This window comes from Falco rusticolus, chromosome 5 (genome assembly GCF_015220075.1).
Source record: "Falco rusticolus isolate bFalRus1 chromosome 5, bFalRus1.pri, whole genome shotgun sequence".
NCBI classification, from domain to species: Eukaryota; Metazoa; Chordata; class Aves; order Falconiformes; family Falconidae; genus Falco; species Falco rusticolus.
In genome coordinates, this window is record NC_051191.1 from 31,269,708 (window position 1) to 31,284,531 (window position 14,824).

The window sequence follows — 14,824 nt, forward strand, 5'->3', positions numbered from 1 at the left end:
GTCTTACACAGACACGCAAAAGAGTAGGATGGGAAAGCTAAGGTAAAAATTACACAACTCAAAATAATGTCTTTCAAGTCCTTCCTATTTTTCAAAAAATATATTGATTTGTAATGAAAACAGCTGACTCAGTGACACCAAACTGACTGAATCACTGGAAGGTTAGCATTATCTATCCAGCTTCCTCATGCTGCTCAAGAACAAACACGCCTGAGCAGCCATAAGCATGGTCCTGCATTATACGCATACAGCTGCATTCATGAATGTATGTTTTTCATGTTTATGATATAACATTCTCCACACAAGAACATATGACAGAGACTTGCAAGGTTGGTTGCCTTCCATGCTGTTTATAAAGGACAATAAAATGCCCATTTTAAAACACTGTTCACTGTAGCATGATCGGAATCTCTCGCTTTCAGTATGTATCTACAGTACATACAGGTAATGTATTAATCTAGAAATAACCATGTGATTGCCAGTAGGAAAAGAAGCAGAAGAATACACAGCAGTAGAGAGAGATTGCACAGATATGTTTTGGGTTTTTTTTTAATCTGTACATTACTGTGTTGCAAACAACCATTTATTTACAAAATGAGTTTGAGCTTACAAATATGTCAGGCCTACCCTCGTCTATGAATTACATACAGTTTTGCAGCAATGGAATGAAATTTTGCAGCCAACACCCTTCATGTGTAACTAGTTTGTGCTGAAACAATTTGTCAATCTTATTTAACTGCCGTTATTTGCTGCAGTACAAGGAAATTCTAACTGATGCAGGTTAGACTTCTGCTGTCAAATAGAAGTAGTAACAGCTGTCTTTCATAAAATACACTAAAGCTAGCTTGCATCTTCCCTGCCAAAACTAATCACATATTCTAAGGATGTCCATACACTGTCACGTATTTCTTCTTCTGTCCTGAAAGGTAGGGCTGCATTCTCTATGTCTCTGAGGGCAATTTCTCCACAAAAGCTACATTTTTTTTTTTTTAATGGCAATTCAGGGTTACAGAATGGAAAGGAACCCATTTCACTGCAGCCATCTGTTCCTAACACAGACATGAAACGGCATGACAAGATGGAAGCTCTCTCTCCTGTCTCCACCTGCTCCCTCTGTAACTTGTTTTTTAGTACTATTCCAGTACGCTTTAAACCTTACTTATAAAAGCCAATATACCAGACGTCCTTGATTGTCCCACCTGCTGGCTGTGCTAACATGCACCATAACAGATCCTCCTGTCCATCCTCTCTTATATATGCATACATAAAAAAGGCACTGCACAGTGTGCATGACATGTCCTCTCTTGGACACTGTAAAGGGTGTAAAGCGTGTTTGTTCCAGAGCTTTTTATTTTAGTTCTAGCTGTGCAGCCTCATGTGCTTTGGTCAGGAGGTTGCCTGTTGACAATACCACAATAACCACCTTGGAAGCCACCACACAAGCAGGATTTGTTCTGGGAACTGAAATGCAAATGACCTTAGCTACTCAATATGAGCCTCCTCCGCCTAGGGAAAATATATAATCCCTGATCAGTGTGTATGCACCTTCCTCAACTGTGCTCTGATCATCAGGGGTATGGTTTTCACACAGCTGCACCCAACCTTGCTTTTTCTTTCATACAGGCTTTTAAATAATCATATGATGTGATCAGGTTTCTATCTGTGCTTCTCCTGAGAAGCAGGTCACACCATGCAGACTCTTCCATTGCACACAGCAATGCTTAAACTTGTTTAAGGCTTCTATAAAAGCCTATTGACAGGCTACATGGAAGCCAATAATACTTTTAGTTTTCCCACTATATAATGCAGATTTCCACTGTTCTTCTCATCAAATCAGATACTCTGCCAATGAAACATACAGGTTTCTCCATGCACATTTCAGTCATCACTAAATCTGGCTGCTCAGACCAAGAGTTACAAAGTCAAAATCCCACAACAGCATCATTGTGCACATATAGCACTGTACAATCAAGAAATACATGTTAAAAATAAAAAAAGAAAAAAAAATTGTGTCTTGCAAACTAACATTCCACAAATTAAACCGTGCATGTATTGGAACACAAAAAACATCAGAATTTCCTATTTTTCTATGATATATTACATCTTACCCCAAATACTCTCAATATGTACATATAAGTACACCAGGATGCACTTATTGTCCATTTCATTATCCACAAGTACAGACCACAGTCATGTATATAAACATGCCCTAAACGTAAATATCCAGTATTTTCAGTCATTTAAACTCGAAATGACAATGCAAGAGCTATGTCTACAGCTGCTCATACTTATATCCCCAGCTCTTTAATGACAGACTTCTTTTACAGATGAGATAAAATTCTACATTTGCAATCCTGCACTTTTTTCCAGCTGACTACTCTTATCTGTAAACTTTCCCTGTTTGATTTGACTTCCTACCCCCATCACATACCCCAGGAATTTGGGGAATGGACCCAAGCTTCACATACCTTCAGGAGTCCAGTTATGGTACCTATGAAGAGAGATAACCGTGGCAAATAGTAATTAACAATTTGTTCAGAAAATTATCTGGAAAATGGAACAAAGAAACTCATGAATGAACAAGAATTACCTGTCTTGGTTCATTCCTTGTTTGGCCAATGATTTATTTGGGTTTGTGGGCATGTTTGCCATGCCAAAGCTGCTTTTATGATCTCTGTTTCTTAAGGTATCTGAAAAGCCAAGTCTGATGCAAAGACTTGATGGATGTCTGCCTAATGCATGTAGCTATTACTTTGTATTTTCCTTCTTTATTAAATTTTCAGAATCAAAAGGAGATAAGCACTACCACAAGCCACTGTTACCAATATCAAGGAGACACACACAAAAGATGTTTGAACAAAATTAAATTCTACATGTCAGTAGTAGACAAGCTGCTGTTGGAAAATGCCAGATAATTAAATTTTAGAGAGAACCACAGATTTTGAACCTCTCATAGCAATGAGATCTGTCAAACACAGATAAGAATTCAGATTTTTAAAATATACAAGGTTTCATGTCACATCTTTTTTTCATGTGAGGATAAAATAAACCACTTCTTTGTGCCAAGAGTTCCAACCAGTTTGTCATGCTGTAATGGACAATGTATCACTCTGGTTGGGCCACCATCTTTCTGACTCTGAGACAGAAGTTATAAATAATACAGAAGGAATCAGTATTCACCCAGTTTACCAAAGAAATAGTGGGAGAACAGCAGGGGATGAATTTACCCCAGCACAGTGTCCTAACCAATGGTCCAGAGAACAGGCAGCCCTAAAAGCAGAGGCGGGCACAAGAAGGGACACAGCAGATCTCCCCAACAAACTGGAGAGCTGGCCATCTGCCTCCTGCCTGCAAGCTGAGAGCCTATCAGAGTTCATAGCTTCCCTGCCAATTTCTCTCTTTTCCACGTTTTACACATCTGGGATACGTAAATTTTGCATTCAAAGTGATACGGAAGGCAAATATTTTTTAATATTTTACAGAAAGGAAAATATTTTTCTTTTCAATAACATATGTGAAAGCTTACAGGCAAAATTCTGTCACATCATGATCTGCACAATAAACTTGCTGCATTGCAATACAGATGGGTTCCAAATTGTTGTGTGGCAAGAAAAAAAACCCTGCAGGTTTGCATTTCTAGCACAAATTTTCAGCTGTACTTAGTCATGACAGGAACAGAGGGCCTGATACACCTACTGGGCCCAATCCATCAGGAAGTCTGTTGCCTCCCTGGGGCCTGGGTAAGGGATGTTACTAGAAAACTCCCTTGTCTGGTACAGCCCTCTGATTATTACCCATTACAGGTCTTCCAAGTGGGCAACAATGAAGTCCAAACAAGAAAACTGAAATCAATCAAGAGAGACATCAGGGCCTTGGGGAAACGGTTGAGGGATCAGGACCACAAGCACTGTTTTCTTCTGTACTGCCAGTTGCAGGGAATGATGGGGTGTGTAATTGGAAGGTGACACAGATCAATACATGGCTCTGGGCCTGATGCCACCAGCTAAACCTTGGGGGTTATGACCACGGTCAGTTTACATGGTACTAGGCCTGCTGGCAAGAGATGGGGTTCATGTGTAGCAAAGGGGGAAAAAGACTCTAGGTCAGAACTTAGCAGAGCTCATCAAGAGAGCTTTAAACTAGATTCAGAGGGGGAAGGGAATAAAACCAAGATTGTTAGAGATGAGCTTGAGGGTGGCATGCTAGTGTTGGAGGCAAGTTCAATAGCACAACTGAAGTGCATCTATGCAAATGTCTGAAGCATGGGCAATGAACAGGAGGAGCTGGAAGCCATCGTGCAGCTGGAAGATATGGCATAATCACCGTCGCAGAATCATGGTGAGATAACTGGCATGACTGGAGTGCTGCAATGGCTGCAAATTCTTCAGAAGGGATAGACTAGGAAGGAGAGGTGGTGGGGTAGCTCTGTATGTCAGGGAGTGTTTCAACTGCCTAGAGCTGAATGATGTTGATAATATGGTTGACTGTTTAGAGGTAAGAATAAGGGGGAGGGCCTACAAGGCAGATATTCTGGTAGATCCACCATTTATGAACAATCCTGGCTAAATGGGGAAGTCCCAGAAGACTGGGGGTTAGACAATGAGACACCCATCTACAGGAAAGGCAGGAAGGAGGATCCAGGGAACTATAGGCCTATTGGCCTGAACTTAGTGCCATGGAGCAGATCATCCTGAGTGCCATCACACAGCACATGCAGGACAACTGGGGGATCAGGCCCAGGCAGCCTGGGTTCATGAACAGGTCCTGCTTGATGAACTTGATCTCCTGCAACAAGATGACCCGGCTAGTGAATGAGGGAAAGACTGTGGATGTTGTCTACCTGGACCTTAGTCAAGCCCTTGACACTGCCTCCCACAGCATTCTCCTGGGAAAACCGGCTGCTCATGCCTTGGATGGGTGTGCTCTGCGCTGGGTTAAAAGCTGGCTGGCTGGCTGAGCACAAAGAGTGGCAGTAACGGGGTTACATCCAGCTGGTGGCCGGTCACAAGTGGTGTTACCCAGGGCTCAGTACTGGGGCCAGCTCTGGTTAATATGTTTATTGACAATCTGGATGAGGGGATCAAGTGCACCTTCAGTAAGTTTGCAGATGACACCAAGTTCGGCAGGAGCATTGATCTGCTTGAGGGTAGGAAGGCTCTGTGGAGGGATCTGATCAGGCTGGACCAATGGGCCAAGGCCAACTGAACGCGGTTCAACAAGGAGAAGTGCCAGGTCCTGTACCTGGGACACAACAACCCCATGCAACACTACAGGCTCAGGGAAGAGTGACTGGAAAGCTGCTTGGAGGAAAAGGTCCTGGGGGTTGCTGGTTGATGGCCAGCTGAACATGAGCCAGCAGTGTGCCCAGGTGGCCAAGAAGGCCAACAGCATCCTGGTTCGTATCAGAAACAGCATGGCCAGCAGGGCAAGGGAAGTGATTGTCCCCCTGTACTCACCACTGGTGAGGCTGCACCTCAAATACTGTGTTCAGTTTTGGGCCCCTCACTGCACGAAATACATTGAGGTGCTGGAGTGTGTGCAGAAAAGGGCAACAAATCTGGTGAAGGGGCTGGAAGGTAAGTCTTATGAGGAGCAGCTGAGGGAACTGGGGTTGTTTAACCTGGAGAAAAGGAGGCTCAGGGGGACCTTATCGCTCTGTACAACTACCTGAAAGGAGGTTGTAGTGAGGTGGGTGAAGGTCTCTTCTCCCTGGTAGTAAGCAATAGGACAAGAGGAAATGGCCTCAAGTTGTGCCAGGGGAGGTTTAGATTGGAGATGAGGAAAAATTTCTTCATGGAAAGGGTGGTCAGGCATTTGAACAGGCTACCTGGGGAAGTAGTTGAGTCCCCATCCCTGGAGTGTTTAAAAACCACATACATGCAGTCCTTAGCGGCGTGGTTTAATGATGGACTTGGCAGTCCTGGGTTAATGGTTGGACTTGATGACCTCGAAGGTCTTTTCTGACCTAAATGATTCTATGATTCTAAATACAGAAACATAACATAGAAAACAATATTTTATCTACCATATGCACAGCCACACTGAAAAAAAAAAAAGTATTTCCTTAAAATACATGATGGGATTTATCTGTTTATACTTACAGAGGCATTTAGGAATAAGAGCTCCCATGTAATCAGTATTGGTCTATTACTAGAAACCAGGTGTCTCTGAAATCATGTTAGGAAAAAACCCTCAAGTTTTCAAGACTAACCCGAGAAAACGTCCTTCACCCTCGCTGGCTCCTTAAACTGTCTGAGAGACAATCTGGTGTGTGGGGCGCAGGCGCCGGGCGCTGGCAGGGCACTGCAAGGCAGCTTCTGTGAGGTGTGGCTGGGGCTGCCTGTACCAGATACGGCCGGTTCCCGCCGGCTCCGCCTGACCCCCACAGGGCACCACAGCCCAGATACTGGCACTTCCAGGGAAGTGCATGAAAGATGGAGCAAAACCACTGCCCAGTGGTGAGGAGGGAGAGAGAAAAGTCAGAGAAATAGCCCCTGTAAGCACCAAAGTGAGAGAAGAAGGAGGGTAAGGAGGTGCCCCAGGGGCTGCAGCAGAGATTTTCCTGCAGCCCAAGGAGGACGCCACACCACTGCAGGTGGATATGCCCTGAAGGAGCTGCAGCCCATGTGAGAGCCCACGTTGAAGCAGTTCTTGAAAGACTGCAGCCCATGGAGGCCCCCCATGCTGGAGAGGAGGTAAGTGTGAGGAGAAAGGAGTGGCAGAGACCAGCCGCTAGGAGCTGACCACCACCCTCGCTCCCCACCGCGCTGCACTGCTCAGCACGGGGAGACACATGAGCCGGGAATGAAGGAGGGAAGATGAGCCTGGCAACAAGGAAGAAGGTGGTTTAGGTTTTTGTCTTTGTTTCTCATCATTCAAATCTACTTTAATTGGCAATAAATTAAGTTCATCTTCCTCAAGTCCAGTCTGTTTTGCCCGTGACAGTAATTAATTGGTAAGTAATCTCCCTACACTTTATCCTGACCCACAAGCTTTTCCATCTTCCTTTCTCCCCCTGTCCTGTTGAGGCAATGAGAAGATCATTGCTTCTAGTAAAAATGTGGGTTTATGCTATCAAGAAACTATACCCATGCAAGTTTGCTCATGAGTCCACTGTAGCCCAGAAAATAACTATCCTCGTTAGATTTGAATCACAGATCTTCTCTGAACTTTACACTGGGGTTTCTTAATCCTGATTTGTTCAGATGTAAAGATGGTCAGAAATACCCTGCTGGGTTCTTTTGAGCCACAAAATTTTTTCTACGTCACTTGACCAAACCTGTGGTAGGACTTTCTGAACAAAACTAAATTTCAAGTCCACCTAATCTTGCATCCTCTTTCTGACAAATGACATTAAATATCAATGTCATTTAAATATTAAAAAAAATGTGTGTGACCTCCTGCAACAGTTATCTGGAATATAATTCATTCCATGAAACACTACCTAACCCACTTAATCATTTATTTTGCCCTACATGTGGGTTTTTTTCTTCCCCCTAAAATCTCACAAGAATTCACTGTTACAATTCTCACTGCCATGTAATTTCAAAATTGTTTTGAACTTTGCCAGCTTCTTAGCTTCATCCTGTAGCAATCTGGTGGGCATTTCATCCATCCAGTTAAAAAACAGTATATTCTTCCCAGGTATGGTGTGCACTTGTATTTTTTTCCCCAAAAGTGGTTTTCATTTCTTTTTTGCCTGCCAAACAGCAAAGAAAAGTCATGTCCCCCCCACTATATAAACATATGCAAGGGAATGAGCATCTATTTTCTGACCATCACTGATGCTGAGACTGACTGGGAGAAACAGCAAGGACTTGAAGTACCACCTCTGGCTCAGTGAGCAGACTGATTGTTCTCATTTTGTTTAACAGCTTATGTATAATTGCTGCTAGTTTAGACTGCAACACAATAAATGCAGCGCGGTGGGAAGAAAGAAGCCTTTTTTGCATCAGCAATTTTATTCTGTTTCTTATAGGGAGAGCAAGACCTGCTGTATTACTTTGTGAAATTTTATTTTCCTGCAAAAAGCCTTTGCTATGTCTGATTCATCTTCAATTGCCAAACCCCAGAAATTTCATTGTAACCTGTGTTGCCATCTTAAGATATCTGAAGTTACAGGAGGCAGTTACAGAAGGAGGTTATATACTGTTTAATAAATGTCAACAAATTATTTTTAGCATCTATTGCTCTCCCTAATTTTTTAACCACAGATTATGTAAAATTCAGTTTTCACTGTTGCTTAATGGTTTACCATTAAGATGGAAATGATTAAAGGAGGCAAGACGTATCCATCTACAGCCTAGGGATTTTAAGTTATCAGTGGAATGTCGGCTCCCAAAAGAGGAATGAAGGGAAGTGTTAAATCAGAAAAAAGGCGGCAAAAAAGTACAGAAAAAAAGAAAAAGAAGTTATGAAAATATTTCTATTTTTAGACACAGGTCTGAGGTCTATCAACCTTTGCCCTGAGACAAGTCTTCAAACTGTGACAACATTGCTTACCCATAATCTTGGTGTTCATTGCAACAATGCCTTAGTCCTCGATTCTTGAACAGTTCCATGATAGTATGTCAACAACTTCCCAGAAGATAGGACTTCACTGACCAGAAAATATAGAAACATACTAAAATCCTTCAAAGACCAAAGGAAAAAGCCAAAATCTGGAATAAGGTGGGAAATTGTAATTTTTCTCAAACAATTACAGAACACATATGAAACATCCTCTACCTTGTGGGGAGATGTTTAACATTGGTTTATAAGATATTTTCTTTTACTGAGGTATGCAGAGCATAAGTCCTAAAACTGATCACCAGTATTCTCCACTGGCTGCACTCAGCTGGCTGAAATAGTATTTTATTTGTAGTCCTACATGCTCCATCATGGTTAACGGAGTTTTACAAGCATGAGAATGAAATGGGAATTCCAGGATTATTATTCAATTTTTGATTTTTATTTTTTTTTGTAAGTGGGCTAGAAACAAAATACTGCTAAGACAAGGAAAGGGGAAAGAACTTGTGAGAGTATTGCTATCAACTGCCATGGCTTTTTGAATTAAATGGGGTCAGACTGTTGAGACTGGTTGGTCTGGGGCCTCCTGATTCTGGACTTGTACTATTTACAGCCTTCCTCTGTGATTTGTGGAGATGCCCTCAGTGCTGACTTGAGCATCGCTCTGCATTTTTAGAACACCCAAAGCAACTATAGTGGAAGTAATAGCTCCTGTAACAGGAGAACTCCTTTCATCCATGATACTATCATCAAATACAAGCAAAAAATAACACCAAAATCAACACACCATAAACATTTCTAAATGGATAGTAGTATTAAACATAAATTGCTTCTAAAACACTTAAAGGAATATTTTTACCCATTTAATGCATTTTTTTTAAAAATAAGAAGACTCCTTGTAATGCTTAACCATCTGCAATTATTCTGTGTTTCAGTAAGCGCTTCCTAATACTCAAAAAGTCTCAGAAGGTATTTCCTGCTGACTCTGTTTATTACAGTATCCCCTTTAACACAATTTGTAACATACTATATAGACATCAACAACATCGAGAGACCTACCAAACAAATTCTGTAACTTGGATGAGAGAGTAAGAAGCATTTCTAGTTCAGACTTATGCATCAGATCCTCAGGTTTTGTTGCATCCTTAAGTTCCTGGTGTAGATTTTTAAAAATTCTCCTGGATTAATTCTCATTTCATTTTTGCTTTCATTTGCTTTTCCACTTCATATTTACTTTACAGCCAACTTTATTCTATTTCACACTCCCGTAAAACATACTGTAGCTCATGGGTATATGTGGATAACCTCTTTAATAGCAATCTACCTCAAGGCATGAGACAGCCAAATGTGCATGCAAGTCCTTGAAGCTATTGTTCAAATGGAAATTCAGCTTTCAGATCCCAAAACATTTGCCTTTATTTAAACTAGTTTGAGTTATAACATTACTGACTTACTCGCAGACACATTTGTAGACAGTATTTCTTATTCTCAGAGGAAACTGCCTGTAACTGAGACACGCAGGATAGTGAACAGAGATAGAAATTAATTTTATCACTGGTAATGAACCCACTACTACTTCAATCAAAATCCATTTGCAAGCTTTGGTGGAACAGGAACAGATGCAGGGGAATTAGAAAATAAAATATTTTTTCAATCTCTCATTTGCTCCCTCCCCCTTTTTCCACATTCAGCACAGAGCTGTACTGTGTTTATTACTGAAAATAAAAGGTAAGTTTTGGGCAGAACAAAAGTCATTGCTGAAGTCACACATTGAGAGTTAGTCTCACAACAATCTGCTCTACAACACAAACAAATAGTATTATTCTTTCCAAGTAAGTTATTTTCTCTGGGGACAATTTACTTTGAGGACATATTGCTTTGCATTTTCATGTGGCGTTTCACTTGTTTTGTGAACTTTCACTGAGAAGTGCCCTGACATTTCACTGTCTTTATATGTTGTTGCTTTTCATGTGACCTGTGAATGATCTCCACTTCCACAAGCTCTCAGTGGAATAAACAGAAAGAGCATAAAAAGCTCTAACCTAAATGAAGTCCTGAAGCCCTTGCAAGAATAAACAATTAATTGATATGGGAACTGTGACATGCAAATAGAAGTCCTGCAAAAATCTTCAGACTTACACAGAAACTTTTTTCCTCTATTAAAAGGAGTGCTTATAGCATAATGTTTTACTGAAACTGCATCAAGCCTGGCAATTACAAGGAATCTTAACAGAACAAGATTGTTTCCCTTACTCTCCTCATCCCTGGAGAAAACATCAAAGCAACTGGGTGAAGACCATCAAGGCTATGGCAAGCAATGCTACTTTGATTTAACATACTCAGAAAAGTATCTATGCAATTTCCTAAAACCTATTAATTTCAAATAGTTACCAAGTCAAGAAGTACTGAAACAAAGCTAAAATGGGTAGTAATAGATTTTCACTGCTGATTGCTGAAAAATGTATTTTCATATGAAGCAGTAAGAGTAGCAGTATAATAATTTCCAAATGTTCTATGACCAAAACAGAATAGCAGTGAAATGACCTTAGAATAACCCTAAAAAATATATGGTCCTTTCCCCCTTACAACAATAGTTAAACAGAGACGTAAATCAGAGGAACGAAGAGGACTTAATATCTATGAGCACTACGCATTTTTACTAATTGTATTTCAAAGAAGAATGATAGTCTCTTACCAATGTAATTTCCTCAGGAAATAAAGGCTTGCTTAGTGAATACATTTATATCTGGACATTATTGCTGTCTAGTAAGACAATCGTGATACAAATTTCATTTCCGGCTCTTAAAATCAAAAAAGTCAAAATACAGGATCTAGAATGCAAGACTGACAGTATAATCACCTAATTTCAATATGCTGCCTACATCACTGGTACAGGAGCTTATGAAATGACTACAGAAGTGACATGACTGCTTGGTAGAGATTGAGGTGTAGAATCAACTCAAATGGAACTCGTTAGCTAAAAACGCACAGCAGACATTATATCTACAACCTGAAAAATCATAATGTAGTATGTGCAGCTTCCATTGCTTAAGATATTCACAGGCAAAAATATAAGAACACACACAGCAATGTAGAAATCAAAGACAAACCTTACTCAGAAGTGATCTGTACAGTGGTGCACAATGGCAGATGCCACAGCATATTTATTTATGATGCAAGGCTGCTCAAGATCATCTATGGATAATGAACCATGACAGCTTGGGATTTGATAAAACACAACTGACGGTGAGAGAAGGAAAAAAATACACTACTATCTGAACAGCCAAAAAATGCATATAAACTATTTTATTTTCATCTTTAATGTCAGTATGACATATGAGGTATTACCACAAAATTTTATGCTCACTAATATAATAGACTTCACATCAGAAAAAGCTATTTCTTTAAATTATTTGCTACCTCCATTTTATTTTTTGGAAAGCACCATGCATTAAACCATTTAACAGGGTATGGAAGGTAACAGAATCCATGTTTGTTTAAAATACCTTATATGATTGGCATCAATGCAGTTTTCACAGGGAAATCTTGAATGAAGGCTCTGCCAGTCACTTTCTAGTTTCTTCACAGCTCAGAAAAAAATCCTTTTTCTTTTCTCCCTTTAAGAGAAAGACATTCCATGTAAACACTCGCCAGTACCTATGCAGCTGTATTTTCCATCTTTGACCACAAACGACTGGGGCTTAAAAACTCTTTTAAATATGCTTGGTTTGTTCAGTGCCCTTCAGCTGCTGATTGCCAGACGTTGATTAACATGAGAGTTAATCAGATTGTTAAGATACACAGAAAAAAATATATGAACAAGTTTTTTTCCTCATGAACTCATTTGGACTGTTTTCTTGGTGTGATCCAACATTACATATTTCTGTAGATTTCATCACTGAGCCAAGTACGGTGAATTGCAGTGATCTCACACACATTGTATTTTCCTACTGTTGTATCCCACAAGGTTCCTTAACTTAGCATGCTTAGTGAATTCATATAACAAAAGCACATGGTTTTATACTTGCATATTTTTTAACATCTATACAAAACCAATTTCAAAACAGCTTGCATTATGGGGCAAAGGTGGCATGACTCAATTCAATCTTTAGGCTTGCACAGTTTCACAGAACTATTCAGATTATACTACAGGTGGTTTTTTTTTTCCTTCTCAGTTCTTCTATTTTCCTTCTATAGAGTCTCCTATTCTGGTAAATTAAGAGCATTCACATCACTTTTTCCCCACAGCTATGACTAGAAGCTCCAGTGAAGACTGAATGCTTACTGTGATGTAAGTTGTTTCAACAAGACCATTAGAGATCTTTTAAGTTTTTTATAAATCAAACCCCTGAGATAGGAAAGGATAGGAGTAAATCGATATCAACATATTTGTTCTACAGATGGAAGCTGAGGTACACAAAATTAAACTATGCTGAATGTCACACAAGGAGTCTGGTTTAAGGAACCTTCTCTGTCTTAAATGTCTTGAATCCTTGCCCAATACATTAATCATACATCATAAAAGCTGTCCTCAGTCTCCACATCTTATATGTAGTGGGTTTTATTCTTTTTCTTGGTAAGAAATGCCGTGATTATTTCATTTTGCTGGTCCTAGTAATTAAAACAGCAAAAATTCTTTAAAAAAACCAAACAACAGAAGCATTGCATAATTCAAAAGTTCATGAAGAATATTTTTCAATAGTTCGGAAGCTCTCATTCTTCACTACTTAAGTACTACAAAATCAATATTGTTAACCACAACAGTAAAAATGATGGAATTTTCTATAAATGTGGATACCTATAATTTGCCTTCCCATTTTTTAGGGAATAAAGCCCCTATCAGCAAGGTGCATTGCATTGAATTTACAGTCACCAAAGTCATGGGATGACAAGAATTTACACCACCACACAATGTGCCTTTTCCATCAGAAAAGAAAAGAAATGCTAAATCCTTTAAATGACTCTAGGACCTAGGGTTTTAATGAAATAAAGATCAGAAAAAGCTAGTTAAAAATGTTCTGGCTTTCACAGTCAACAATTATTATGTACCTTCTGGCTGTCTGGATAGAATATATTTATTTATCAAAACAACAAAGTAAAATTAAACTCATTAGATGCAAACCACAACATTAATAAAAGAACATCACTGCAATGTCAAGCACTTAAAGTTTAATTCGGCCTTTTTTTGAGGCTTTATGACAGTCTCTGAGTCACATATGTTTTTGTGGGGAGCCATGTTTATCCAGTGCCTTAGTTGGTTTTTTTAAATAGAATTTAAGGAGTCTATCCGTATTATTCTATGATTGCTTTATAACATACAGAGTACATTAATAAAATGTAATTATGACTTCATAATTTTTTCAGGATAAAATAATACAGTAATCTTTTGCACCCAATAATGGATACTCATTTCCTCCGCCCTTTTTTTTTCTTTAAAGCATGTAGTATATACTGTATGTCCTATAAACCCAAGCAAAGCTTCCACTGAACTCCATTTTCCTGCCTTCCTGGCTCATTTCTCAATCATTCCCAGTTCTCCTGAGCTAGGATTACTGGCTGATGCTAATGGCAGGGATGCTGGCAGCTCTACATTTGCTGTCCAGTTATCCAATTTCTTATTAAATCTGTCTTCCCTATAGCTCCCTGCCAATTCTCACTCTTTTTGTCTGGTCAATCCCAGGTTCCCACTCCATGTCCAACTTTTATGTCCCTTCCCATTCTCTAGGTTGACTATTAAACCACTGCCTTTGTCCATCAAGCCTTGGGCATTCCCTCCTTAGCCCAACACTGACGGTACCAGCCCCCTTACTCTTCCATCCACTGAGGTCCTGGCACTGTCCCAGCTCTCATTGCTGGGGCTGGATCCTTCCCATTGCACAAAGCAATCATCAAAAGACATCACAGGAAACGTATTTTCTGTCTTGCAACATGAGTATATTCAGTCACTCCATGGGAACGCCCTGACTTTATCATCGTCAGCCTTAGAAGTTTCACGAGCACACTCAGCAATGACCACAAACAGAGATCAACAGATCCCTCTTTCCTCTGTGAATACTGATGCTTTTAAAAAGGCTTATGATTTTGCTAATTCTAGTGGTCATTCACAGAGATGGCCACAAGCACATTCTGCTCAGAACAAGCAACCTCACTACTAGGCATTAAAAATAACCACCAAAAAGGAAACTTTCAAATATTACACTTCATTTTGTGTTGAGACCTTAACTGTGTTAAAAAACCTTAGTTAGAAACAAGGATTTCTAAGGAGACAGCAGTTAGCCTTTGGGAGTCAGGAAAAGACAGTTAACTAAATCAATAA

At 39.9% G+C, this 14,824-nt stretch overlaps 1 protein-coding gene across 4 annotated transcripts in view; it reads right to left on the minus strand.

Moving 5' to 3' along the window:
- The window catches only part of SYT1 (synaptotagmin 1), a 357,438-nt gene that overhangs the window by 265,132 nt on the left and 77,482 nt on the right, over positions 1-14,824 (minus strand). For 3 of the 4 annotated variants that reach the window (XM_037390041.1, XM_037390038.1, XM_037390040.1), the window contains exon 2: positions 12,015-12,125. The exons of the other annotated variant lie outside the window; for it this stretch is intronic. The gene's annotated coding sequence lies outside the window, so the exon portion shown is untranslated. The remainder of the gene's footprint in view (positions 1-12,014; positions 12,126-14,824) is intronic. 4 annotated transcript variants of the gene reach the window in all.